We start from the raw sequence: 27,605 nt of genomic DNA on the forward strand, positions 1-27,605 counted from the left end.
GCCTCCAGCTGCCAGGGGGGACAGCCAGCCAGCAGCAGGAGGGTGCAGTATCCCAGCTTTTCCATTCTCTCTTCTCACTCTGCTCTCTCTCCCTTCCTGGAGGAGCTCTCCCCCTCCCCCTCCCCCTCTCCCCCCGGCTCTCTCCCTCTCTCTGTCTTGTCTCTGGTGTTTGTCGAGGGGAGGAACAGGGGCTGCCTGCCTGGAGTTTGTTGTGGGGGGAGGGGAGGGGTGTGTGGGAGGGAGGAGGTAAAGGGGGGGGGGTGTGCTCGCCAGGACCCCGCAGTCAACTTGAGATTGGAGCCATAACTTCCCCTTCGGGGCGCCCCCCTGCGTGCCCTTCCTCTTCCTCCCCCCCTAAAAAAAAGACAATGGGAAAACCTGGGCTCCCCCTCTTCCTCCCCTCTGCCCTCCACCCCTCCCCAGGATAAATTGGAAGTAAGTTTATGAGCCGCCTCGGGAGCCTGGGCGCTGAGTGCAGGGCCGGAGCCTCCGGGTGACAGAGGCGGCGCGCCGGGGGCGGCGGGGAGGGGGCGTCACATTGTCCCGGCGGGGGGCCGGGGAGGGGGCCGGGGCGGGGGCGGGGGGCGCGGGGCCGGGGCCGCCCCTCCGCCCGGGCAGGGTCGCCTTGGCTCTTTCATCACCCTCCCCCCTCCCCGGGATGCTGTCGGGGGGAAGTTTTATTATGATTATTTAAAAAAATTTTTTTTATTTTTTTTTTTGGAAAACCATCTTGTTTGGTGACTGAGGGATCTGGTTAAAAAAAAATAAAAAAAAAAAGCTGCGGCTGCTGACGCTGCCGGGCCCGAGTGTGTGTGTGTGTGTGTGTGTGTGTGTGTGTGTGTGTGTGTGTGTTGGTGCATTTGTCTTGGGTGGCCGGAGAAGCGTTGGGGAAATTCCGCTTATTCTTCTTCTTCTGCAACTTGTTATTCCGGAGAGTCGGCCTGCACCCCTCACCCCGGGCCCGGCCCTCCCGCACTCGCCCCCGCCGCCCGCGGCCGCAGGGCGCCCCCGGGACCCCGCGCGGGCCGGGGCTGGCAGGCCGCTCGGAGAGGGGCCGCGGCCGCCCCTCCCCCGCCCGCGCCCCCGCCGGGGGGGAGGGGCGCGCGGAGTGGGACTCTTTCCGTTTGGTCCAGCCCCGCCGTGCACGCAGTTCCCAACACTTCTCGTCATCCTCTCTTTGGTCTCTTTATTCTGCTGAGCGGTGCTGTTAGGATTTCTTTTTTTTTTTTTTTTTTCCCCCTGACCGCGCTCGCGATGGTGGGTAGCAGCAAGGTGGCCCCGGCAGGGGAGGGGTGGATGCCGAGATTTGGGCACCCGGGGAAGAATGTCTCCTTTCAACTTTGTCGGTGGCTCGCACCCCCGGAGAAGGCCACACGCCGGTGGTGGGGTGCAGCTGTGCCGAGAGTGATTTCCAAGTAGTTGAGTTGTTGAGACCCGGGGATGACTGCTAATGGTAGGCAGGTTTTGTTTTCATTGAGGAATCCGGTGTCATCATGCTCCGGTCATCTGTGGAAATATTCTTTGTTTAGGTCTTGAAGTGGAGGGTCTCACTCTGCACGTCCACATTGTGTCGTTTTTAAATGATGTCTTTGCATGGATGGCTTTCCAGAATCTCAGATGGGAGTGAAGGTCCGGGCCTGTGTGGGCCTCGGCACTGGCCTTGACAGTGAACTTTGTGGCTGTGTTTTGGATTTCAAAGATGTGCCCATCGCCGGGGAGCGAGCTGTTCGTTTTTTTTTTTAATAGTAGGTGTTAGGAATGTGGATGCTTTAGCTGGGGACTTTAGAGAAGGAAGAGCATTTGTATATTAATAATTGATAGCTGAATATTAGAATCAGATTAATTTGGACTGGTGAAAGTTTTTTTTTTTTTTTTTTTTTAAAGCAGTGTGTGCACTCTAGGAAGGAAGCCTTTTCACAGGCACACTTTATAGGGGTTCTTTAGGGCAGAGAGCCGGAATATCTCCTTTTATAGAGGATTCTCATCAACATCTGCAGTTTCATTGAGGGCCTGGTAAAGAAACTGAAATTGGGGCTTAGACCTAAGTGCACTTTTCAGTGTTTATGTTGTTTGTTTACATTTGGTATTCACTCATGTTTGGGCAGTAGACATAAATAGGTCAGCTTTTCTTTTGGTTTTGAAGACTAGCCCCCTCCCCCCTCCCCACCCCCATTTTTTTTTTTTTAAAGTTTCACAATTTACTTGGTTTCACGGTTTTGTAGGAAACTGTTACTCCATTTTTATTGGAAATACTATTTTCATTTTGATTTTGGTAAGTGCCTGCCTATTCTCTTTTTCTGTCTCCACTTGTATATGGGGTCTACATCATGGGCTTAATTAAAATGAGCTATAGGGGCTATTTAAAATGTCTGAAGAATGAATTTTAAAATCTCAGGAATAGCTTTTGATGGCAAAGAGGATGTTTTTATGTGTAGTTACTCATGTTTGTAAAAAATATGTCTGTACTTAAAACTTCTGTAGAGGTACAACTGTCCTTAAGTGAAGAGCATAGTAGTAGTGCAGAAAATTCTCAAAACACAAACTTCTGGCTACCATGTTAAACATATTCCAGGTGCTTTTCTTTATGTCAGACTTTTGCTTTTGTTAATATAATAGTATTTCCAATATGACTGGCATTGCTTGCCTGGCCATAATAGTCTTTTGCTTGAGTGCTTTTGATGGGTTTTAAATAGTTTTTAGGTAATTTTACAAGCTTTCTTTAAGCATTTTGCACGTTGGACTTAGGCAGGTCTTTATGGATCTGGAATCGTAATAGGTTAAAGAGACTTATACCCTATGCCAGATTTTGTTTTTAAGAGTTAAAGTGATGGACGGGGCCCTATTTCTTTTAGTTTTGAAGGGTCCATCCTTTTTCCTATTGAATCTTCTGGAAGGCGTTGCCTCAGATATATTCTTCTCCTGCTTACATGAAGAGCTCTAAATGCTATCCAGCAGGAGGTGCTACAGCAAGACAATGCGACTCTGAATTTTGAGGGTCTTGGTACTTATTAGAGCTCATCATAGCTTCAACTAAGCAACATGATTAACATCCTAAAGTTCCAGAAAGATTTTGAGTAAGTTCACTAAAAAAAAATTCCATTAATAAATTACATTTGCTATTTAAAACTGAACTCTTTGACTGCTTTTTACTTGCTTACGCTATTACACAAAGTAGACTTATTGTGGATCTCTTAAGGATGCTGCGCCTAGTTACAGAATGCTGTTGGAATTATTTTGAAGAGGAATTAGTCTTGTATTATGTACAATGGCTATAAACAAAAGTAGTTGGTATGAACTGGGACATTTTGTGATCATCCTTATAATAGTAATACAAGTAGTACCTGAGATTTTGGAAGAGTTACTTGAGATTTTGGAAAGGGAGATACTGTATGGAGAAAATTTTATACTTTTGTGTTTATTTTTTTCTCAAATCTAGGGACAGTTATCCTAATAGGTAAATTCTTAGGTAATCGGCTTTATAAATACATATGGTTGATGTATTTGAATTGGCCTCCAAAGACTGAGATTCTTGAAATATAAGTAAAATTATATCTGTGGGTATAGATCATTGCTGATGATATGTCCATTAGTAACACTTAACAATAACTCCATAGAGATAAAAGTAGTTTCATAGCATTTATAGCACATGGCCATTTGAAACTCTTGTTAGTATTAGGTGAACTGATTTATCTCTAGAAATATCATCCTACTTGGTGGCTTGTAAAGTTTTATGTCAAAGTTTAAAAACTTAAGAATGTATAGAAAATCTGATAAACCTGCTTTGAGTTTTGTCTGTTTTCCAGGCATAATGCTGTACTTTTTTCTAAGTAAGATCAAATGAGATAATACATGCGAGCATTCTTTGTAAATTGTCAGAAACCATGCAGATGTTAGGTTGTTGAGATAGGTTACTAATTAATGTATGGACAGAAGCTTCTGTCTTTAAAATGTTAACTTTCTCCATATCATTTGGGAAATGAGTGCATTAAAAGTGCACCCCAAACACCTTATGATTTTTTTAAAAAAATACTGCTGTGGTTACCAAAAAGCTCTTTGTTACAGTTTTGAAGCTTTGTTTAAAAAATGCTGCCAAGGCAGTTTCTCATAATTCAAGAAAAAGATCACTTTTCCTTTTGTAGATCTTGTGAAATGTGTATCCCCTATTGAAGTTTTTCTTCATTTCTCCATTGATACGGTAGTAGTTGATTTTAGTGAATATTTAAATTCTCAATTCTTTTGTAGACTCTTATTAACACACAGAGTAACAGATGTCATGCTTGAGGTTTTGATTGTTTTGATTGATTCTGCTAACTTTGGGAAAAATTCTTACTAAATCTTTTAAACTTGTTTCAAAGTGTAAAAGATGTGTACTTGTGTGCATTAGTATTAGGTACATGTGTATATCTTTTTTTTTTTTTTTTTTAGAGGGATGCGTGAGGAAATGACTACTCAAATCTAGAGGAGTACACTGAAGTATTTTTGTGTAAAAATAACACAAAAATTTAACACTCAGAGCCTAAGCTGTGGCTTTCTTAATAGCGTGTTCACAAATTTTGACCAAAATAAAATAAAATATAGATAATTAGAAGTCCCTGTGTTTATGAGCACTTAAATTTTAGAAGTGACTGTTCTTTATGAAATAACCCAATTAGTAATTAAGTATAGAAACTTGCTTCTGTGAATAGTGAGAAAAACATTTAACTGTTTTGATAAAAATGAAACTGCTCAGGGTAGTATTAACTTTTCCATCCCACAGACAGTGAATACTTAAAGCTTTTCTTGAAATACTGAAGTTAAGGTTATATTAATGCGCTTTTAAATTTTGTATCCTTAGTATCTTACTGCCGAAGGCTTTTGTATTTAATTACTATTCAAAGGGAGAAAAGGAAGAGATTAAAGTTTTAGGTCTCTAACCTTTGACAGAATTCCTTTATATCTATATTCAGAGCTCATTTCTTGAAACATGTTTGAATCTTCATATTAATCTGTGCTGGGAAATATTAATGATTTATGTTAACTTTTCCAGAACTTTTGTACATGGGCTTTTTTGTAGGCTCCTAAGTATTCTTAAGCAGCATAGCAAAATATTCTGATCACTTTAACTTTACCAGGTGTGTATTTTTGCTGCTTTGAGATTTTTTTAAAAACAGGTGATTTGTTAAAACTGCTTTAAATTTACTATAGGTAATTATTTGTTAAATAGTATATGCTTTTTTCTTTATGCGTTTGTGTATATATGTGGCTATATAATTTTATAGGCTTTCATATAATTCTTATATATTAAATTTTTTGAACAGTTATCTTTTGTAAGAATGTTGAAATAGACTTGTAAGAATAACTTTCATATTACTTGTCTATCAATTCAGTCTTAAACTGGAGTGGTGGTGAGCTCTTCCCTTTTAGAGCTAAAATGTGAGGTTCAGTCATCCTTTGGGTTTTTCTAAAGCAACTTTCTTACCCTAGTCATTTGTTGGGAAGTTTGAATACCCCTCCATTTCTCTCTCCCTCCAATACACTGCACACCCCCCACCTCCTTCAAAAAACTGTGAGCAGGTCTCATTGAAGGAAACTATTTTTTTCCTATATTTTGGAATCATCTACAGAAGTGTTCTTCTGCCTTTTTAAGTAGACAAAAAAGTGAACCGGTAATGTGGAGATAGGAAAGGAGTTGGGGCCTAACAGGTTGGTGATCTAGGCTTTGACTCTGGTTGTGGGCCTAGGGGAGAAAAATAACTTACAGAAGCCTAAAAGATGGTTTTTGTTTTATTGTTTTGGCTGCATTGAGAATACAAACTGTCAGTACTTGAGGAGAAGGAGCAGCAGAAAGGAATTGATTTTTTCCTGCTGCAGATCCAAGTATTGTTAACCATGTGCATTTCTAAGACAGCATACTTACAAATCAAACAGTAGTTGATTTTTTCACTCAATTAACAGTTAGAACCCTAAAATTTTTTTTTTTATTTTATTTTAAATAAGTACCAAAAACTTCAGAGTAATGACAATAATTTCCTGATAAAAGTGGGTGATAGTAACCATGGCAACTGCTATCTCTGGCCTTATGGACAGTATGTTGTATTGATGAAGCTTCAGATCCTGTTGTAGCCTGTCACTGTTGTGGTGAAATGTAGTAGCATGTGTTGCAGGTGATTTTTTAGCTGGATTGTGTTAAATTTGTTTGCCAGCTTATCTTTTCTTGTTAGGAATTTCTTGGATTGTATTCCACAGCATGTTTGTGAAGGTGCTGTTGCCTGAAAATAACCCACCACCTGTGTTAGGCCTCCTGATGCAGATTGCACATAGTTCTTTCCCAGCCTCCTCCTTCAGTCTTGCAAAACATAGGGGTGAATGTAGAATCTGAATAAACATAGATTGCAGCTCCAAGTTATCTGCTTGGGGTTGGACATGTTATTGATAGTTTTAATGAAAATCTTTGTGTTTTTAGAAGAGGTCAGTGGCTGAGAGAAATGGGTTTGTAGTTGGAATATATTTTCCTAAGTGTTCTTTCCAGAAATAGGTGTGTGTGTGTGTGTGTGTGTGTGTGTGTGTGAGAGAGAGAGAGAGAGAGAGAGAGAGAGAGAGAGAGAGAGAGAGAGAGAGAGAAGGGTGAAAGTCGAGGGAGTAAATTTTGAGTAAGGACGAGTGTTTTTTTTGGTGTGTCTGATGATGTTATGTGTAGTAATACATACACATAACTGCTATCCTAGTGGACAGTATTAGAGTGTATGGGAAATGTTTTCTTATAAGACTTTCAAGGAAAATTATTTATAAAACCTAACTTGAAAGACTGTTAAGAGGAAACCTGGTAAAACAATTAAAACTCTTTTATTGTGGGAGTGGGATAGAGAGCTTAAAAACTGATCCAAGAAAACTTTGAGAAAATTGTTTCAAAAATCATGTATTTAAATATAATTTTAAAATTATATCAAACTTTCTGCTTTTTAAGCATTCCTTTTATGTACTTATCCTGTTTAAGGTTTTTCTAATGTGAAAATGTTGAGTTAAATATAAATTGATACTTTTTTAATTATATGCTAAAGAAACAGTGCCAGAGTAGAGAACAAAAAAATGAAATCTGAATTTGACCATAATAATAAGATCTAGTCAAATTGTGCTAGATAGTTAAGATTTTGTTGAAACTTAACTGTGGTAGAGTGAAGTGGTTTACTTACTACAAGTCCCAGGATGCATTGTGATTTTTTGCTTGACTCCAGATTAGAGTGTTGCATGCTGGGACCTGTAGTTGATTTAAACAGCACAGGGAATCCTTCCCTCTTGTCTACTCCATTTTATACATAGCTTCCTAAGCTTCTAAGAACTTTATGCTAAGTAAAGTTTGATTGCTAATATCATGATTATGATGCTGCTGATATCCTAAAGTGAGTCTTCAGAATCATCTAGTGTTTTAGTTTACCTTAGATTAGTTGGTTGTTTTTATTAGCTACTATAAGATTTGTATGTAAAATAACAGATATATATGTATGTGTATATATATTCAAAACTTGACTTAGCAATTATAAATTGTTTTTGTCTGTGATGATATTGGCCTCTCTATAATTATAGCATTACTGAATGATAGTATGGGCATTAGAAGTCTATAGTTAGTTGTAGGGCCTGATATGTATATGCTGTTCTCTTTTTTTTGCATGGGGTCAGTTACTAGGTAAAGTTGGATGGAAGGGTTTGTTTTTTTGTGTGTGTGTCAGTATTTACGTGCAGTTTTTTTTATTCTTCTGTAATAATTGTCAGCATCTTGAAGCACAGTATTCTTTAAATAGAAGACAGAGTCCTGAAAAGGAATGTGGTTTTAGTGTAAACGTAACACTCAAAGCTGTAGTGCGAAAGGTAGACAAAATGTAAAGTTTCTTTAATAATTTGCTTATATTATCACTTATAAAATTTAAATTTCTGTTGTTCTGAGAGTTCTAATACTTTAACATCAGAGTGTTGTTGTAGGGATTAAATGTTAACATCTGTGAAACTGCTTAGCACAATGCCTGGCACATAATGAAGACTCAGTAAATGTTTAGAATTAGCAGCAGCAGCAGTAGCAGTGGTTATTGCTATTTTAAAAAATACCATGCTTTACATTTTTCTTCTGTTTTATATTATTTGATTGGAAGCCCAGGCTGTTCTAACAAGACCTTGAGATTTTGGGGCTATGGTAATGATGTGGCAATTTCTTAGAATTTTTTGCTGTAAATAAAATGTCTTTGCACCTTAATTTCTCCCAATGTGATATATGCTCAAAGTAGACAACCAACCAGTTTTGCAGCATTTTAACCAGGTTCAATTCTGCATACTTGGTACTTGTTGCCACTGTACCACAGCCTTTGGTTGACTTTAGAAAGTTTAGACGATAATGAAAATTTCTTTATTTGTAATGTTTGCACTGGTAGAATATCCAAACTGATGAATGAAAATAAGATGCTGCAAAAATGTTCTTCATATCACAGTATGTATAACCTTGGAAAAATTCTGTTGTATTTAGAGGCATGAACCAATCTATCACCACAATTCACAGTGTTACAGGATTGATGTAATCGAGGCCAGTGAGCAGCCCCAGAAAGAAAATGTAGTTTCAAGTATGTGGGTTGTACTTGAAATGTTAGGTTAAAAAAAATTGTATGTCTCTATATTCTTTTTCTCTTTCAGGCTGCTCTGACTTCTTTTAGGCTCTTGAATTTGTAGGGTATTTTTATCTGCATGGATGGTCCCTTTTTGGTTTTTGAGAAGAGAAAGGGACACCTGGGAATATTGAAAAAAGTAAGCATAAGTTGCATGTGCCTTAGTTGGAGTGTATGCAGAATCAGGGAAATGCCTTTCTTACCTGTTTGGCTAATATTGCTGCAGCTTTTTCTCTTGTGCAGAGTTCCCGGAATATTATTGCTGAGAGCTGCTGTATTCATTTAAGAAAACTCTGCCTTTTGTAGTAATCATTTAAGTACTTGTTTACATAACAAACCAAACCACTATAATAACACTAACCTTTTCCTCCCTCATAAATATGAACTGAAATTTGTTAATGTTTGTATACTAGACATTATATAGATTTTTTTTAGATGTGTCAGAATTTATAGAATCTGGTCTGATATGCAAGTCATATTATAAATGGTTCAATTTATTTTATAGTAACTTGTCTTTTCAGGACCTAATATTAAAATGAAATAAATTCAGTCATTACAAAGAGGTTAAATACAATGGGCTAAATATAAGGGGAAAGTGGTCTCTGGTATTAATTGGCCACTGCAGGAAATATCAGGTTTGGGTGAATTCTCTTTATCTACATTTTATAGTTACATGTACTTGTGAAATTCCTGAAATACTAAAGTTGGAAATAAAGAAAGGAAATGAGAGTACAACTGACAGACATGTAATTCCCTATAGAGTCCTCTGACACGCCTAAATTACTGAGCACAATTTTCTGTCTTTTTAAAAAATGAAATGTCCCAGGCCAATGTAATGTAACAGTTGTGGTGATGTCAGAAGACCAGGCCTGTCACTAGCTGTGCACTCTTGGGAAATTCAGCCTGGCTGGGATTTAGTTTTCTCAGTGGTAAAATGGGCATAATGGTAAAAGCCTGCTTCACTATGCTGTTAAAAGGATTAGATGAGGTAATACTCATGAATGTACTTTATAGACTAGAGTAGTATATATAAATGGAGTTTTTAATTCACTAACAGATGGCTGGATTTTAAGATATTTGTTCATGCCATGTTAATGTTAATATTTTTAAAAATTTAAATATATGAGTTAGAAACATAATTGGTGATCTGAACGCCCCTATACACACACACCACCACTGTGGCCAGGAGACAAGTTCTTAACATATTTACAGGGTAGTTCTTAACAGTATGTGCTGACTCGTTTGTGTGTGTGTGCGTGCGTGTGTGTACACACAAATATAACTGTACTGGTGTGTTGTAATGAAAAGTTTTAATTACGTGCATGCTGAAAAACATTTTTATATGTTAATAAATAATCTTACACAAATATGTATATTTGTTCTTAGAGAAATGGTGTAGCTATAAGACTTCAAATGTTTGGCAAGTTGTGAACAGTTTTCATACTTTAGAATTACCTGTTGTTATGATATTAATAATAATATTACGTTAACATTTACTGTGCTAATGTTATGTATTGTGCTAATAAGCCTTTTTACATGTAGGAGCTCACTTAATTTTAGTCCTCACAGCAATATTCTGAGGACTTACTAGTATTACCCTACCCCCATTTTACAGATGAGGAAATAAAGGCTTCCCTGGAATTATGTAGGTAGCAAATGATACAATCTAAATTCAAGCCCAAGTTTGATTCCAGAGCCTCTCCTAAGTCATAATGCTGTACTAAACTATGTAATTCCCACAGAAAGTGAATTACTAAATAAGTTTTCCGCTTACTGAAATGGCCATAGCAAAGGAATGCCACTTTAGAATGTTTCATGTTGATTTGGTTTGGGTTAGGAAAATGATATGCATTGGAATGGAATTGAAATGAAGGCATTTGGGATATGCACATCACCAAGCACAGTGCCTAGCAGGGATAGGGCCTACTGTCTAGTCGTTCTTCTTCTTCTTCTTCCTCCTCCTCCTCCTCCACCTCCTCCTCCTCCTCCTCCTCTTCTTCTTCCTTTTTTTTATCCTCACCTGAGGATATGTTTTTATTGATTTTAGAGAGAGAGGAAGGAAGGAAGGGAAGGAGAAATAGACAGAGAGACATCAACTGGATATCAAACCCGAAACCTAAGGTGCCCTGACTGGGAATCAAACCCGAAACCTTTTGGTGTACTAGATGACGCTGCAACCAAGTGAGCCACCCGGTCAGGGGTACTATCTACTTCTTAAAGGTTGGAAGTTGAGCACTTTAGCAGGGTAGGTTATTTTGTACATTTTCGTAGTAGATGCAAATATGTAGTTTCCATTTGCTATTTCAATTAGCGTTTTGTAACTATCAACATTTTAGAGGATTTGATGATAAGTATATCCTTTTAAGAAATATTATAAATTACTTTCAGAGTTATGAAAGTAATTCTAGCAGTATAGATATATATATAAAGTAGAAAATTAAAGTTATCCCATTCTCATTCTTCTTTTAAATTTTCCTGTGCATTTCAATATGTATAATATATATTTTAAGAAATAAATAGAATTATACCATAATACTTGAAGTCTACTTTTTACACATGGCTATTTTTAAAACTTGCTATTTTTTAAAATAAGGCACAGGTAGGAAGTTGGAGTGGAGTTGGAAGGAGAGAGGTGGGTAAGATTCATAAATTAAGATTATAAACCTACACAGACACAGACAATAATGTGAAGGCCAGGGGTGAGGGGTGAGAGGAAGGAGAATATCTGTAATAGTGTTAATGCTAAAAAAAGATGATAAGCCTAATGCCCTAGGATGATTATTACCTATGGACAAAAATCGTTTTGAGTACTTTTTATTTGTGCCTAATGCCTTAGAGATGATCATTATTATTTTTAAAACTTTAAAAAAAAAGTTAACCAATTTAAAATGACAACATTGTTTTCTGTCATACACAAGTAATTTAGGAGGCATCATTTTCAGAATTAAATTCTACTAGGTTATTTTGGTAGCTAGTTATGAAGAGATGTGGTTTCAGATAAATTTTTTTTTTAACTGGTAGTCTCTCTTCTGGGTTGTTAGGAGTCATTAATTCAATATTTATAAAGTAAAACAGGGTTTTAAAACTAAGAAAACACTTGTAATGTTTTAAATAATAGAAACTCAAACCAGTGCTGCTTAATCAGCATACAGATACCCTGCACAGGAATTAGGCCTGGTACTCACATCTTAATGTGTTAACGTTGGCTGACCTCACCCCCAGCCCTATCCTTACTCAACCATCACCAAATGCTATACTGGTAAACCAGCATTTTATTTATTTTTTAAAAATATATTTTTACTGATTTTTCTTTTTAAAGAGGAAGGGAGAGGGATAGAGAGATAGAAACATCAGTGATGAGGGAGAATCATTGATTGGCTGCATGCTCCCTACTGGGGATTGAGCCCGCAACCCAGGCATGTGCCCTTGGCCAGAATAGAACTGGGACCCTTCAGTCCGCAGGCTGACACTCTATCTACTGAGCCAAACCGACTAGGGCTAAACCAACGTTTTAAAAAGCAGTTTTAAAAAAACAACAACGTAAATTAATTGGATGTGCCAGTAATTTATCGAGTGCCGGTGATTTTTTCTTCTGGCATTATATACAAAAGATACACTCAAGGCCTTATTTAACTACATTAAATATAATCTCCTGATTCTGGCTCTGAGAGTTTTAACTTGTTAGTAAGGTTATTATAATTCACCTTTATAATTTTTAAATTAAATTTATTTCATAGGTAATAAGTTTTTTATTATAGAAGTTTTTGTTTGTTTGTTTTTTTAAAAAGGTCTTTCTAATACTAGAAATGCACCTTCTGTATCAATGGTGCTTTATGCTTCTTTAGACCTAAATTCAGTTAAAGTGCTAAAGCCTGTCCTTGAAATTCTAAGAATGGGGTCTGATAGGGCATAGCAGTTTATTTAAACTATAGTATAGCCAAAGTTTTAACAAGCCAAATTAAGAGTATTTCTCATTGATAGCATTCATATGTATTTGTCATTTTGTGCGGCTCAGACCATGCCACAGGCCTACAGTATTTTATTATTTCTTGTAATAGTCTTATAAGTGTGTATAAAGGGCTCAAACAATTGATATCATGGATAGCAAACTGAGGCAAAGACAAGAATTAGAGTAAGTTAGTGTCAGAGCCTAATTTTCCTGACTCTTATCTTAGTTTCGGGCTTCTTAATCTGTAGTCTCCAAACTTTTAAAAATTATGGCCAGTGAAATGTGTATTTATATATAATTTTCTGAACCTAGTATTTTATGTATGTTATAAAATGCACAGAAAATGTGAAATTTAAAAAAGGATGAGATTTAAAAATATAAGTTGTGATAATTTTTTCCCATGGCTGTCCTCCTTCCCCAGGATGGGTGCACCCCCTTCGAGACTAGTGCTCTGGATAGGCCATTCTCCCACAGAAGAGGAAGCCATAGGGACGTCTGGAGGACAGTTGGTATAAGGTGTGGGGCTTTTAAGTTGGAGTGATCTTTTGCAGTTTTTTAATTTTAAAGAAACAGCCTTCCTTTCTGAGAAAGGCTGGAAGATGGAGAGTAAAGGCCTTGAGAGAGGTGAGCTTAAAAGACAGAAATATAAGCCTTATTTGTTTCCTTCAGAGTTGACCAAAGGGAAAAGGCTGCCCACCCTGACAGCTCCTACTCCCACTATGGAGAGCCTTTTCTGTTGTTGTTAGGCAGTTTATAGAACGCAGGATAGCTTGGTAAGCGTCTTCTCTGTGCCTGATATGACGTAACATTGTGGAGTATGCAGCATGCATGTTAAATACAACTGGTTGTATTTGGCTTTTTGCTGCAGCGTTTTTTGAGGATGCCTTAAAAAGCAATTACCACTAGATAGAGTTGGATATGTGAAAATTATTGAAATCATCATTTCATGGAGACCAAACTTTGTAACTTAAATTATTCTATTTCGTATTTGTTTACTTTTCTTTCTTCCCCCTCCCCCAGCCCTTCAGTACCTCAGAGCAAAGAATTCTTTTTTTGAAAGGAACAGATGCTGCTAACTTATCAGGACCCAATACTAAAAAGCCTACAAAAATCTTTGTGCTGCCTATTTTCTTTATTTCATCTATATGCAAAGCATATTGTAATTATTGCTGTTAGAGGGTTTTAAGCTGATGGTTTCTCCCCACCCATTTTGTGCTCAGGGGAGATAGATTAGGAAAGCCAAATGGACAAGTTGGTATAAAGAAATAATGACCACTGAAATAAAACAGTAGTTCAAATAATAAGCAAACCAGATACAATGTAGAGTGAAAATATCTTTTAGTAAAATGTTAGCATGCTGTACTTGGAACAGATGCCACATTAATTCAAAAGAGAGCCCAGAAAATGTGGCAACTTTACGATGTCAATGGAGGGAGCTGCAATAGTTCCTGTTCTCATTGTGTCAGGTTCTCAGTACTTCCAGGTCCAGTCCTGTCCTAGATACTTGTTTTCTTTATATGTTACATATTAATATACAAATATTAAGTCTATGCATAATATTTTGTTTATGTAATTAAACACATTGTCATATTTATAGACATTAGGGTAAAAAGCCCAATAACTTAATAATGTAAGAGTAATGATTCTTGTGATAAATGTGCATATCAAGATATGTAGAATTGGAGGCAAAAAGTGAGCTTTTCTCTGCACCCTTGAAGGGACATTTATAGTAATGAGCTAGTCTAAGAATTGAGTCTTTCAAAGAGGCCTAGTGGGTTTTGAATGTAGAATTTGGACAAGTTGCAAAACTATGAGAATTTTGCATTTTTTTCTCATTTAAATTTGTAGTTACCATTGGACATTTGTTATGATTTTTAAGTAGCTTTGATTCATTCATTCCTTTTGTGGTATTTTTTATCGTGTTGGAAAGGAGAGAAAGGGTTCTATATACATTTGGATACTTCCAGAGTGACATTTATTTTATAGAAGATTGCGCTGGGACATCACTGAATTGGCCCGTATCTTTCATTGCATGGTTGGTGTGGGTCTGAGTGTAGAGAGAGATGGGCTGGGGGCTCTTAACCAGATTTACAGTGTGTGACTTCCTGAACAGTGTAGTGATCTAATCACCAGGGGCATATCCTGTAAAGAAGTCTGGTGCGCATGCTTAGAAAAGCGCTACCGTTTTCTCTCAATTAGTCAAAGTACAAAGGCTTATAATTTAGTAATATTGTTTAAAAGGTTAAAAGTTCTGATTTCTTGCAACTCAAGTGAAGGGAAAGTTTTAGCATGGCAGTGGTTGAGAGTACCGGAGCTGGAGCCGGCGCCGGAGCCGGAGCCAGTCTGCATTGGCTCAGATCCTGGCATGCCCTGTATTAGCTCTTGTGACTATGGCTAAATCACTTCACCCTCTGTGCCTCTGCCTCCGCCTCCGTTTCTTCATCTGTAGAATATGAATGAATAATAGTACCCTGCTGAGGTTGTTATGAGGAATAAATGAGTTAATGTGTTAACAATTAGAAGTGCCCAACACCTAATAAGTGCCAAATAAATGGTAGCTATTATTCGGTATTATTACTTACCTTTAATTCTGGACTCCTTCCTTCTCTTCTCAAGGCTTGAGACAGATGTTGGATAGTGGGGCAAAAGCCTTAGCTTTGGGGCCTGACCTCTGGATTGGGATATCGGTACAACCACTGAAGTTGAGTGTGCGACCTTGGACTAATTATTTAAGCTCCTTTCAAAAAAGATTTCTCCCATTCATGTTGTGTACCAAGCACTGTGCTGTTCACTTTCTATGATATAGGGATGATGATATCAACCTCCTTGGATTGATGTGAAGATAAAATGGAGAAATCTTAAGACATTTGATAAGCGATAACTGCTGTTATCATTGTTAGTGTTACAGTCCCACTAAAAGTTTATGGGAAAACAATAAGTATGGGAACAGCTTAGCTGGAAAGGAGAGTATTTTCCTGAAATGTCATAGTGAGAAATGTGTGGATGGGAAAGTGTATCTAATGAATCTTTGTTTGTGAATACCTCCAAGAGAAATAGAAAATAAGTGGGAATATGTTAGATTTAACAGAGACTTTAGAAAGCATTTCAGGGCACTTTATATTTATTAAAATCCTAGTGATACAGCTTTTGTTACACCAAAATATTGGTGCAGCTTACAATAGGTGACTTAGCGTCAAGGTAGGAAGTAGTAGACTAGTCATTGTAACTCAAAAGTCCAAAATACTAATTAACTAGTCAGAGCATTGGGTCTACTGCTCAGGACAAATTGTATGTGTGTGTGGTTAACTCTTGAAGCACATGCTTGGATGTAGTAACTAATGGAAACAATTATAGAACCCCAGACATACAGAAGTGGCACAAAAATGCTTTCTGGTAATGATGGATCCAGTTTTATTTGCCTTTTGATTTGGGGTATTTTGACTTTGTGAAATTTTCTTTCATCTGGTGCCTGGCCTTTTTTTATGGCAATTGCTATTTTCTTTCTATATTTAATTGTCATGTGTTACCTATACTGAGTCTAGACACTGGGCCTGAGAAGAAGTTGATTGTGATAAAAGCCACCCTTTAAGTCGCTGCCTTACAGTGATCTCAGCATTAAGATTGGGGTTTTTTTGCTAAGAAATTTGTGTTTTTTAATATATGCATTAGTATGTTTATATGTATATGACTGTGTATGTGTATCTATCTATCTGGTAAGTAAAACCAGTAATTGAGGAAAGGGGAATGATCATTAAGTGTGAAGCAGAATTACTTTTATTCTTTCACTACTAATTTGGATCTGAAACTTTTTTGACCTTTGTATAGTTATTTTTTTCTGGGATTCAACAAATGTGTTTGTAATAGCATCCCAAAACATCCCGAATATGCTAGATATTATCACTGGTGAGCATTTGAGTTAAAGTAGGACACAGTTTACCCTTAACCAACATGGTTGGAACATGTGTGGATTCTTTTCTCTTCCCTGTGTAAGTGGACCTGCACAGTTCCAACCCATAGTGTTCAAGGGTATATTGTAATCACTTCCCTTAACTTTTTGTTCTCATTTACCCAACTGCATCATTTGATAAAGGTCTTGTAAGTGGATAGAAGTATTTACTATATTTTGTTTTGTCTGTGTTCCTCTCTGAGTAGAAATTCCAACAGGTTTGTTTTGATAAAGTGCTGTACTTTAGCTCAACATATATTTTTAAAATTAAGCAATTTTATAGCAGGCTGTATAGTTTTCTTTCAGTTAAAAAATTATAATGTTATTTTACAATAGCTAGAGTGGTCAGTAAGTAAAGCTTTGCAGCTTTAGAATTAGCATAGCTTATGTACAGTATTAAGTTTTCTTTACTTCAGCCTGAATACAGAGCCTATAAAAATTGCTTCTCTTGGGTAAACGGAATTGTAAAAAGTTTAGAAGTTATTTCATTTTAATAAATATCGAAGTTAGAAATAGACTCTATGGGGTCTTTGGGATTGATTTACATAATTATACTATTTTGAAAATCAGTTTGCCCCTGCCTAATTTGTAAAAGGTGGGGCTGCCTATGACAGGGCTGAGCTCCTGGGACACTTATTTGTGCGGGAACTGTCCGGTTTGGTGGTACTTGAGCCACTTTATAGAGAAATACTACCATCCAGTGTGCACACTCCTCCGTTGCCTTTCCTCTTTCTCTCTTCCTTACTCTCTCTGTGCTGTCTCTTCTCTGCCTGTCCATCCCCAATGTGCTGCTGTTCATCACTTCCTCCAAAGCCACCACCATCCTACTCTGTTTTTCTTAAAAATAAAATAAAACACCACAATTATTAGTTTTTAAACTGAGAGCTGTTATCAAGACCTTAAGGCTTTAATAGTTTGTGTACCTCCTCATTTTGGGCCCTTGGCCAGGAATTGGATAATGGGTAGCTTAAAATCACTTGTGAAGTAACTGAGTTAACATTCTCACACAAACTTTACTTTGAGTACATCAATGTATCTATTTGTATTGTGTTAACTGAGTGTGAAACATTGTATAGCTGGACTAAGGGAGAGAATAGAAAAAGACCTTTTTACCTCAGCAGTTGCTGTATGTCTGATTGTGGGGAGGTAGGGGCAGAGTGTGGGAAGGAGCAGCCTTGTTACTGACCTAAGATAAGGGAAATAGGAAGCATTAATGTATTCGATTGCCCTCTGTAGTCCTGTGGATCTATCGGAAAAGAAATTGGAAATGTTGATGTTGCTGATTCTGAAATTATTTTGATTTAGTAATTGAGAGGGCTAATATAATTTCTTTTAGTTTGTAAAATACAAAATATGACTATGATGCCTAGTTATTATGTGTTGATTGTTTACATTTCATTAGTTCATAGTTGCAAAATGGCAGCCCCTTTACAGATTTCTCCTAGTGGTTTTGAATTGTAAACTGAATTGTTTTGGTAAAAAAAGTACAACTTTGAAATTAGCTGTAGTTACATGTTAAGTTAGTGGCTATGTTGGATTTAAATTTAGTAGCTTGTAAAGATCTATACCAGGCATTTCATTCATAATTTAATTCTATACATAGAGACAACAGCCTTAACTTAATCTGTAGGATTTTTAAATTTATTTTTTTGAAAATGTAAAAACATACACAGAAGTAGAGTGAATAATATTAACAGACCCCCACCTGTCTGTTACCCAAGTCCAGCAATTATTAGCATTCTGCCAGTCTTACAGTGTGTAAAATATACAAGTTACATAACTTTATTTTTAAAATACGCAATACAAATAGATACATTGATGTACTCAAAGTAAAGTTTGTGTGAGAATGTTAACTCTTTTCATACATTGTAAATTTAATACTGTTAGTCACCTTTTGGTGGGGGGATGAAAACAGAGGTTTTATCACAGCATTACCAAAGGCTAAATGTGTCCGACTGAACCCTGTTAGTCCCCATAATTGGAGGCCCCCAAACAGATCTGCTCCATTTTCCCTAATGTGGAGAAATTTAAAAGATTGTAAGGAAACTCTTACAATGAGAACCATGGCCAGCAGTTACTTGGGGCAATCAATAGTCAGTTTGGTTTGTTAGTCACCTTTTAGGATAATAGTGAATTCATTTGTCTTTTAACTTATTAAAGATGTCTGAGCCACCACTAACTTAATGGAGAACCACATCTGCTATAAAGATTTTAGTTTTCTTACCTCTTACAAATCACATTTTATTTTATATACACTTGCCTATCCGCAACTTTTTATGGGCCACCAATAATGGTCATTTCTAGAATATCTAGGGCAGTATTTGAGTCAACTTGAAGTTGGAAATTACTAAATCTTGTTCTGCACTCTCTCCTTCTCCATGTTCTATTTCAGCTGAGCGTATGTATTGATTGATGAAGGAATACATGTTACAGCTCATGAATAGTTTGTTAAGGAGGGAATTTTGATTACTTGCTACCCCTGGACCTAGTAACAGTGATTAGGAACTTAATTATTTGCTCTCTCGTTTGCTCCTCTTTGGAAGAGTATTAAGTTGTCTTTGTGCCTGCAGTTGTGGGGTCTGTTCATTACTAGTCACTACAAGGTGATGGTAGCCTTCGTTTTGAATTTCCTTGCTTTTATTAGTTTAAATTAAACCCATGGGGTAATTATTCTACCCTAGTGCATGGGGAAGCGTAGTCTTTGGGAGCTGTGTCTGGGACTGTGCATCTAAACCCATGTGTACTGCATTGAAAAGGTATCTTTAACATTATGATGCTCTTTGGCATGTTTAGTTTACTGCAAGGAGTGTACTTATTTAATAGGACCCTTAATAAGCGCCCTCTACACCAAAAAAATATTTTAAAAATTACACTTAAGACAACTTCGTAGTATTCCCCAATAGAGTGCATGTAAAGCAGCTAGCCCTTTCTAAAATAAAACTTATTCCTTTAACCGGTATTCATTTAAGTGGGTTTCTCTGTACTTCGTTTCCATGGAAATAGCGAACAGCTAACGTTATTTATAAGGTGGAAGTAAAATAGGGTGCCTAATGGGACCCCATGCTGCTCTGATGAAGAGACTTAGGAAAAAAATCCATGCTCATGGGATTTTTTTTTAAACAAGGTTAATGGAAGCCCTGATTTCAGTCTTCTGTAACAGAACATATTTTTGGTTTTAAAGGCTAGCATTAATATCAAGCAAACTCTCTTTTTGGTCTGTATTGCTTTCACTTTCAAGTTTTAGGACTGCTTACTTTTCAGCCTGATTGAGGCTTTATGCTTCAGACGCCTCTGTTTCTTTGTGGGTTTTGTTTAAAAAGTTAAAAATCCCCAGCATATTGTAGCTGTTTCAGTTTCTCATTGACATTTCAAAGTACAGATAAAAAGCTAAATGTTCATTAACGATAGCAGTGGTGATAAAGAATCAATATGTTGGACTACATAGATTTTTTTTTTTTAACGTGAACGTTAAGGAACCATTTTTAGTTTTCAGGCCTTCTCAGGTTCTTTCTTATTTGTGTTGTGGAGCTAAATCTGTGTACTAAGAGAGAAAAGATCCTAATTTTCTTTTGGTGATAGAAATGGGGGAAATCTTAAGTTCTCTTTTATTTATTTTAAATAATGGATTGTTTCCAAAGCCTTTTAATTGGAATAAATGTTAATTCTTTTAGTCTTTGTGGATTTGGGATAAACCTTGGCTTTTTCCTCACTTCTTCGGTAAGGCCTACTCTTAGTTTTCTAGGCCTACCACAAAGCCTTGCATTTCGTAAGCCCCTTCAAGTGAAAGAATATCATTCCCTTTGTGTTTGTGATTGGTGTGTGTGTGTGTGTGTGTGTGTGTGTGTGTGTGTGTGTGTGTGACTAATTTTTCTATAGCCTGAAAGGCACCTGCTCATTTTCCAGCCTGGTGAGTACAGCAGTGCTATATTGAGAAGGGAGGCAGTATGGAACACAATAAGGTGCTATAATTTTTATTTAGTTAGTTTTGGTCGTCCTTGGCAGCTTGTGATCATTATCCGTTTGTCTGGAAGTACCCTGTGATTATTCCTGGCTATCAGTGCAGCAGGAGTTTTCTTCTGTGTTTTAAAAGCAAGGATTGTAGTGTACTTAGGGCTCCACCAGGGGAAGAGTTTTTGTTTCGTTATTTTGTGTGTGTGTGTGTGTGTGTGTGTGTGTGTGTATGTATGTTTCTTTGGACAAGGTTCTGGCTACTGTGGGTTTACTGTGCTCTAATTTTAAAAATTTGGTGTTTTAATTTTGTTGTGGGAGGTATTTTATGTCCAGCAGTTCACTAGTTTCTTCTGTGCATATTAGTGCAATTTTATAAAATTGTCTTAAAGTGTTAATCATTCCTTTAGTTTAGCTTTTTCTTGTATTTTTTAAATCAGGTGTTTACCAGTGACCTTCCTTAGTGACTTATTGGAATTATCTCTGTGCTTTAGAGACGTAGGAATTTGGGTCTCTTATCCCATTTCTGAGAGAACAACTCCCAGTAGTTGCAGTTAGTACAATAGAAAGGGCTTCCACAGATGCAGAGCTGGGCATGGATCCTCCTCCTTGGTGTTTATGCTTTGCACCCAAAACTCATTAGTGTTAATCGGAGGCACTCACGTAAGTCCCTGTACACCAAGATAGACCCAAACTCCTGTAATGCCTTACAGATACCCAAGTTATTGTTTTTTGTTGTTGATGACAAGAGTTTTGGTTCTGAGGTTAACTTATTATTAAGATAAGAGTTTGAGTTGTCTTGGGATATGGAGTGATTTACTAAATCTGACCTGTAATTAAGTTTATGTTATGATTAGACTCAGAAAACATTTATAGCTTTGTGAGCTATGGATGTTTGTGAATAGGATTTTTGTACTTGATAGCATGATGAAAGCAAGATTTCTTCTTTTTGTTCTTTCTTCCTAATATACCTCATTTATAAAAATAAATGATTTTACAAGTTTTTGTACATATTGTAAGAGGACTTAGTAAAACAATTTTTTATTTGTGAGCCTTTCTACAATTACTCTCTGGCCTCTTAAGTCTTTTGTCAGTTAATGTTGCTCACATTTTTCAAGCATGTAGAAGCTAATAATGTGCACTGTCTTAGAGCTTGGAAAATGCAATTATTGGTCAAGTATTAGATAATCACTGTTTACTACACTTATCTGTGAATTGTGGATTTTTATTACTTTCATTTATTTATTCACAGACTAGTGGGAAGACTTCTAGATTGAGAGCAGTAAATCTGGGTGTTAGGTTGGGCTTTGCCTCTTGTTATATGTGTAGCTTTTGGCTAGTCATCTAGACTTCTTGAACCATTCTTCCCCTGTGAAATGATGATATGGATCTGGTACGCTGGGTGTCCTTCCTAGCTTTAGGCTATTTGAGAGCCTTCTTTCCTAGGTACTAAAGGAAATAGAGGACTGTAAGGCTGTAGTTCTGCATCCTGTCTACCTATTAGAATCTTCTGGTTGAACTTAAAAAAACACACACAGATATCTGGGCTTCAAATCAGACATAATAAAATTCAGAATCTTAAGGATAGAGCCTGGTGAATCTATTTTTTTAAGTTTTAGATTTATCCTGATCTAGGTTTGAGAACTACTTGTACAAAGCATTATTTCGTGTGTGTGTGTGTGTGTGTGTGTGTGTGTGTGTGTGTGTGTATGTGTAATTCAGGTAAGGTGATAAGGCATATAAGTTACATTGTGAGACGTGAGACAGTATATGATTAAATTCTAAGATGAATGAGAAAGATGATAAATATCTCAAGAATTCAAAGAAAGAGAGAAGTAGGAGGTGGGATGGTTCGGGAAGGTCTCCATTGGTCAGAGTGTATATCTGGGCTCGGATGGCTGGGTGAGATTGGATAGGCTGAGAGAAAGTAAAAGGGTATTCTTGGTATAGGAAAGATCATCCTCAAAGTTTGAGTTTGGGGCAGAAAAACTATTCTGATGACAGTTTTAGTCTTTATTTTAGTTTTCTAATCTTGCAGCTGCTGTAGGTTTTCCTAAGATTTTGAGGGAGTGAGCCATGAAGGTATTTGGTGGAAGAGAGTGTTCCAGCAAGAGGGAAAAACAAGTGGAAAACTCCTGAGAAGGAAACTCATTTAGAGTTTTTGAAGTACAGAAAAGAGGCCAGAGTGGCTGCAGCTGATTGAGCAATGGAAAGAGGGAAGGAGATGAGGTCTGAGAGTGGCAGAGTTCCAAATCGCTTAAAGCTTTGTGGGCCATTGTAAAGGACTTCACCATTTTCTCTGAGTATGATGGGAAGGCACTGGAGGATTTTGATCCAAGGAGTAACTAAATCTGTCTTGGATTTTGAAAAGGTCGTTCTGACTGCTGAGAGAATAGACAGTAGTGGGACAAAGATGGAAGAGGTGTGGCCAGTTAGGAGGCAATTGAATAATCAAGGGGAAAGATGATGGTGTCTTGGACCAAGGAGGTGGTAGTGGTATTCACAGTCTATATATTTTGAAGGTAGAGGCAAGATGGTTAGCTCTTGAATTAGATGTAGGGTGTGGGAAAAGGGGGAGTCAATGATAAATTTAAAGTTTTGGCCCAGAGGGATAGAGTTGTCATTTATTGTGATGAGGATGATTCTGAGGAGGAGGTTGGGGGGTAAGTAGCCAAGAGTTTAGTTTTGGCAAGTGTTTAGAGGGCATTTGGTATATGAGTTTGGAATTCAAGGAAAGGTCTGGGCTGGAGATAAAAATGTGTCCGTCACCAGTACACATATCCTTTTATAGCCACAAGACTGAGTGCGATTACCTAATGGGAAGAGTTTCAAGAACTGAACCCTGGGGCAGTTCAACATTTTGAGGTTTTAAGATATGAGAAGGGACCAGCAAAAGAAACCCAGAAGACTGGTCAGAGAGGTTAGGAGGAAAATCAAGAGTGAGTAGTGCCCTAACCGGTTTGGCTCAGTGGATAGAGCGTCGGCCTGCGGACTGAAGGGTCCCAGGTTCAATTCCGGTCAAGGGCATGTACCTTGGTTGCGGGCACATCCCCAGTAGGAGGTGTGCAGGAGGCAGCTGATTGATATTTCTCTCTCATCGATGTTTCTAACTGTCTATCCCTCTCCCTTCTTCTCTGTAAAAAATCAATAAAATATATATATATAAAGAGTGAGTAGTGATCTGGGAATCAAGAGAAGAAAAGGTTTCAAGAAGTTAGGAATTATCAACTGGGTTAAATAATACTGATTGAACAAGAGGTGAGGGCTGAGACTTTACTACTGTATTTAGCAACTGAGAGGTCAATGGTGCTCTCAAGAATGGAAGAAGGCAAAAGGCCTATCGGAGTGGGTTCAACAGAGAACTAGGAGACAACAGTGAGTGTGGTTAACACTTGAGGGTGTTTTTGCTATAAATGGGAGTATAGCCATGGGACAATAACTAGAAATGGAGTAAAGGAAGACTTTTTACATAAAAAAATTAAAGATAGAAGAAACAAAATGACCCCGTAATGAGGGGAAAAAATGATGCTTAAGAGTAAGCGGGGGAAGAATAAGAGTAAGAGGGGAATGAGAGAGGGATGTCCACGAGAGAGTAAGAGAGAGGGGGCAAGAGAGATGATTATGATATTGGGGCCTAAAGGACTAAATCCCATTAGGCAGGATTCTGCTTTTTCTTCTGAGCACTTATTTGCATTTACATTTATTTCAAATTTAATATGCTTTCTGTTTAGAAGTTAGGTTGATAAAAAGCAGTAAAACTTATTGTATATAAAATTAGTGTATCAGCTTTGTTATAGTAGAAAAAGAAAGAGATCGAATCTTCTGTGTAAGGTGACATTTTAAAGTGTCTTTGAATGACAGTTATCTGTGCTGTTCTAGTCCTTTACCAAAGTTTGTGATTGAGCATACACTGTAAACTTAATCATTTGAAATTTGTAGTGGGATGAATTTTAGCCTAATTTAAAACATGATCTAGGCCCTAGCTGGGTTTGTTCAGTGGATAGAGCATCGGCCTGCAGACCAAAGGGTTCCAGGTTCCATTGCCGTCAAGGGCATGTACCTTGTCGCAGGCTCCTCCCTGGCCCCAGGCCCTGGTTGGGGCTCTTGCAGGAGCCAACCAATCCATGTGTTTCTCACACATCGATGTTTCTCTCTATCTTTCCCTCTCTCTTCCACTCTCCTTAAAAATCAGTGGGAAAATGTCCTCAGGTAAGGATTAACAAAAAAACAACAACAAAAAAACATGATCTAAAAAAACAACAACACAAAAAACCCATGATCTAGTATAGAACATTTCATTTTTCTCTGCAAAATGTGTTTGTTTAATGTATATTCTTCATGTACAGAGGTTTTAGACATTATATAAAGATAATAAGTAGTTACTATACCTTTGATTTATTGATATTTAAAATTTTACAACCAGATCAGAAATCTGAATAATTAATTTCTTTACCAGTTCTAAGTAAAGCATCTGTCTGTGAGGATCTGAGGTGAATAATCTTCAGTTTGTAAAAACTCATATAAAGTTATGTTAGCAAGTTAATATGACTAAAGCAAAAATAATTTTATTCATTTCAACTTACATATTTTGAATGTATTTTTCAAGAACAAATATATATTTTAAAAATTTGAGCAAATGTGAACATTTTGAACTACTTTAGCCAAAAGTGTGAACTGTATGCGAGAAACAAATTAAGTAAACTTTCAGTCAGCTTAACAAGAGAAAAATCAATCTTTCATTTCAGACTTAAAGTAGGTTTTTTGTACCAATAGTGCAAAAAGTAAAAATTTATATATAAATCTTTTTTGCGGCTAATTTATTCATATTAAATTATAGAAATAAAATATTTCCTTTTCTTTTTTTCTCAACAATTTCCAAATAATAGTCAATTAATAATCAGTCTTCAGAGAAAACACTTTAGTAGTTCTGATGCAGTGTCTAAGAATCACTAGTCTAAAAATAATTTACTCTGTTGGGGTATCTGAACCTCTTTGGGAATCTTTTTAAAGCTGTGAATCCTTTTTCCAGAATTTTCATACATACAGAATTTAACACATAGTATCATGGAGTTGGCAAAGGTCTCTGAAGCCCATTCCCAGGGATCCCTCAGGCATAAAGGATTGCAGGCTTTAAAACTTGCCCTAGATAGCTTACTTATGTGGTTTTTCTTTAAACATTATATGTAGACTTTTCAAAAAATATTTGGCCATAATTTATTGTAGTTTGTTTGTTAGAAGAATAACTGCTGCTGCCGGTTAAGAGGAAGTGAAGTCTAATAGAAAGGCCAGTTCAGTCAAAGGAATCTCAGGGCCATAAGCTTTTCTCCAGCTTGACTACCAAACTACCTGTGTGACATTTGAGTAAGTCACTTAACCTCTGTTCGTTCCTGTGTGACTGCAAGCAGTTGATACCCTGGTAAAATTCTTTATCAATTTGGGATTGACTGCTGTTTTTTAGGTAAGGTAAGGTGTGCCTCCAGGGGGCCTTTTCACTGAATACGGCTTTTCAGAAGAGTTTAATACTTTCTCAGATGCCATGTAAGTGATAGTTAACATCCCAGTCCTGTCTGATCCCTTTGAGTTTAAACATGATTTAGATATTCTGAGTATAAACCATTGTTATTATATGTGTTGGAATTAGCGTCTCTAATTCTGTGGTTTGCTTTTTCATTCTCTTAATGTTTTGTATGTGTGTGTGTGGGGGGGTTTTTGGGTTTTTTTAGTGAACAGAAGTTCTAATTTAAATTTAGTCCAAATTATCAGGCTTTTCCTTTTCATGATATTTTAAAATTGTAATAATTCTTAAATGTTTTTGTCCAAAGTCATTCATTGACAAATAATGCTGTGGGGGATTGATGCATAACAAATTATCCCCAGCATGAAAAAACTAACAAGAAAAATAAACCTGCAACAGAGAGTTAAGGGTCCACTCAGTGAATTCATTCATTTAACAAATATTTACTGAGCATTTGCTATGTGCATGGTACTATATTAAGTGCTACAGAATCTGTAGGTATCCATAATGTTAAGAATCTACTCTTTAAAACTAAGATATTATTGACATATAACATTGTATTAGTTTTAGAAATACAACATAATTATTTGATAGATGTATGTATTGTGAAATGATTATTACAATAAACTTAGTTAATATCATCACCACACATTGTTAACAATTCAAAATTGTTAAGAATCCACTTTTTAATAACCGTATTATTCTATAGACTTTTGCATGATTTTTCTTTTGTTTGAGAGTTTTTCTAATCTTGGTAATTGAAATTGCCATTTTATATGGACTTGAGAACTTTAAAAAAGTACTGCTACTAAAGAAAAGGCAGGATGGAACATTTTGGAAATGAATGTTAACTGCACAAATTCAGGCCCTTTAAATTACTATATGTTTGGTATGACTGCATATGATTAAATAAAAATTTTATAATCTGAATGACATGAAGACTTCTTGAAATATCCCTTGAGGAAATGAGACCATTATTGGAGTGACATCAGTCAACAAACGTACTATGTTTAAAGCATAAGGAGGGTGTTTGTAGGTTTAGAGCATGGTATGTGGAGTTTAAATAATTTAATACTAAAATATTGGGAGGGGAGTTTAAATTTGTGTTTCCTAATTTTTTTTGAGAGAGAAAAATTTGGGGCAGGAAGAGTTAAAAGGATACAGTATAGCCAGGCTTGACTTTTCTCACCTTGAAGTCAACTTAATGAAGTTTATTAATCTTTTGAAAACACAAATGATAAAAGCATCACTGAGAATTGGATTGGGATCCCAAAACCTTGATTATTTTTCCCTGACTTTTTTTCCCACTGATTAAATAAGTGGCATAGAGAAAGTCACTTTTACATTACACTGTAGGCCCAGTGCACAGATTTGTGCACTGGTGGGGGGCATAGCCTGCAGGGATTGGCCCCTTGTGGGAGTGCTGCTCATCCTGGTCAGCCGAGCGGCACTCCCACTGTGCGAGTGCACTGACCACCAGGGGGCAGCTCCTGCGTTGAGTGTCTGAACCCTGGTGGTCAGTGCGTGTCATGGTGACTGATTGGTCGTTCCACCGTTCGGTCACTGGGCCTTTATATATATAGATGGTTTATAGTCTAAAACAGACTTTAAGAATGTGAATGA

The 27,605-nt window shown here is 37.0% G+C and overlaps 1 protein-coding gene across 10 annotated transcripts in view; it reads left to right on the forward strand.

The window, feature by feature from the left end:
- The first annotated feature begins 8,652 nt into the window (after positions 1-8,652).
- PHF21A (PHD finger protein 21A) overlaps positions 8,653-27,605 on the forward strand; it is a 154,016-nt gene continuing 135,063 nt past the window's right edge. For 6 of the 10 annotated variants that reach the window (XM_036326085.1, XM_036326082.1, XM_036326087.1 and 3 more), the window contains exon 1: positions 25,926-26,005. The gene's annotated coding sequence lies outside the window, so the exon portion shown is untranslated. Of the gene's footprint in view, positions 8,764-25,925; positions 26,006-27,605 lie in introns of those variants that run through there. The other 4 variants (XM_036326079.1, XM_036326081.1, XM_036326080.1 and 1 more) reach the window with 2 other exon arrangements.

Source organism: Myotis myotis, unplaced genomic scaffold (assembly GCF_014108235.1).
Source record: "Myotis myotis isolate mMyoMyo1 unplaced genomic scaffold, mMyoMyo1.p scaffold_m19_p_10, whole genome shotgun sequence".
Taxonomy (NCBI): domain Eukaryota; kingdom Metazoa; phylum Chordata; class Mammalia; order Chiroptera; family Vespertilionidae; genus Myotis; species Myotis myotis.